Consider the following 2500-nt stretch of genomic DNA (forward strand, 5'->3'; position numbering starts at 1 on the left):
ATAACATATATATATATATATATATATATATATATATATATATATATATATACATACACACACAAACACACACACACACACACACATACACGTGTATATGTGTATACGCCCATATACACAGGAAATGAAAAAAGAAACTATACTGAAATTACCTTTGAAAAAGATCAATTGCCATATAACGCGAGAGGGCATGTGAACAAGGACCACGAGTCATAAGAACAAAGACATAGGGGGCTTAAGGATGCGAGTGACATGAACTAATAAGGTGATATGAATTAATGGGATTGCAAGAGACATGAGGTTATAACGGATATGAGGACAAGGGACGAGCATCGAGGGACATGAAATGTGCATTTGAAGAGCATGAATGGCTGGGGAATAAGGTATGGGGAGTGCATGAGTGAGGCATGGGTGAGGCATGGATGAATGAAGCATGGGTTTTGAATAAGGAAGTATGCCTGAATAAGCACAAAGAAACCGAAATAACCACGCTTAAAGGATGAAAAAAGAGACCATAAAGAAACCACGAGCAGAAACCATAAGACCACATACACAGCATGTAAAAAAGACAATATAAAACTCATAAGTGGGATATAAAGAGACCACGAAGAGCGACATAAGAAGAAGATGAAGACGAAGAAGAAGAACGAGGAGGTGGTGGGAGAGGGTAGGGGTATATACACCAGCTGGGGGGGAGTTATGGCATGCACACGACCTCGCTGCCAGGATCATTTTGCCTGGTGTCGCTCGGGTACATATTTACACAAGTAATGACAACAATAGAATACGTTCTGCAGTCGGGGAAGGTCAAAGCGGTAGGGGGAACTGACGTATATCTCCACCTATGTTATCTACGCTCATTATCACCTTTGTTTTTTTTTTCTCTTCTTATGTCTTCTGAGGTTCAAAGGGGGGGGGGGGATGATTTCTATGTAATTATATTTTCCTTTTTTTTATATATTTCTTGATTCACATTTTTTGTTTATGAATTTAATTAAAAATGGGAAAGAAGAAAAGATGAAAATTCTAAAATTAAAAACGAAAACGTCATCCTACGATGCAGTATAATTAAATATAAAGAATAATAAAAAGTCAGCTTATAAAACGAAGAAAAGAAATAAAAATAGGAAGGGAAAAAAACATAGGAAAATAAAATAAAAAAGGAAAACAAAGTAAGGAAAAAATACTAATACCAATGATAATGATAAGAATAATAATTATTTCAATAATAATAAAAAAATAAGTAGTTGTAATGATAATAATAATGGCAATAATAATAATAATGATAACAATAAAGATGATACTGATAATAATAAAAATGATAAAATAATGGTAATAATAATAGTTATAACAAGAAAGATAATAAGATAATCGTGATAATAGCAATATAATAATAGTAATAATAATCATAACAACAGCAACAACAACAATAATAATAACCATAATGAAAAGGATTACAGAAATAATAATAATAATTGTTATAATGATAATGCTAAAGATTATAACAATAATGATGACACTACAGTAATAATAATGACAATAATACTTGTAAGAAAGATAATGCTAGCAATAATATAATGGTAAAATAATTATTATAGTAATAATAATGACAATAGTAATCATATTAGTAGTAGTAGTGCTAGCAGTAATAGTAGAGAAATGACCGCATTAATAAGGACAACAGGATTGAATGCACATATGCTAGTGATAAAATAGCTTTGTGCAAATGCAAATAGATATAAATTAAAGAGTTTCATCAACCTTACCTAATTGGAATAGAGTTTGCTTTTGTGTATGTTGCGGTTATCCAGTAATAATTGATTATACCGAACAAAAAATAAGTGTGTGTGTTTATACGTATGTGTTACTACTACTACTACTATTGTTGCTACTATTTCTATTACTACTATACTACTACTACTGCTGTTATTACTATTACTACTACTAATGATATTGATAATAATAATATTAATAATAATAATAATAATAATAATAATAATAATAATAATGATAATAATAATAATAATAATAATAATAATATAATAATAATAATAATGATAATAATAATAATAATAATAATAATAATAATAATAATAATAATAATAATAATAATAATAATAATAATAATAATAATAATAATAACAACAATAATAACAACAACAACAAAAACAACAAAACAATAACAACAATAGTAGAAGCAGTAGTAGTAGTAGTAGTAGTAATGAAAAAAAACCCACTAATATCAACAATAATAATTATGAATAGTAATGACAACAGTAACAATTACGATAAATAACTAGATAGATTAATTTATTTAAGTCGATAAATCTCTCTCACAATAAAGAAAAAAGAAAGTATTTCTTTGATGTCCTCTGGGCCACGACGCAGTTCCTTCGCCCTTACGTCAGCTTCGAGCGCAGGTGCCGGATAAGGGAGTCTGGCTCGATCTTATCTGCGTCTTATGAGTGTGTGAACAGTGCCCATAAGACGCCTTATTAAT

General features: G+C 29.6%; 1 protein-coding gene across 1 annotated transcript in view; it reads right to left on the reverse strand.

Moving 5' to 3' along the window:
* The window catches only part of LOC119578459 (GATA zinc finger domain-containing protein 14-like), a gene marked incomplete at its 5' end in the record, with an annotated part of 82369 nt that overhangs the window by 78289 nt on the left and 1580 nt on the right, over nt 1-2500 (reverse strand). The window lies entirely within an intron of this gene.

The sequence above is a fragment of the Penaeus monodon genome, chromosome 11 (genome assembly GCF_015228065.2).
Source record: "Penaeus monodon isolate SGIC_2016 chromosome 11, NSTDA_Pmon_1, whole genome shotgun sequence".
NCBI classification, from domain to species: Eukaryota; Metazoa; Arthropoda; class Malacostraca; order Decapoda; family Penaeidae; genus Penaeus; species Penaeus monodon.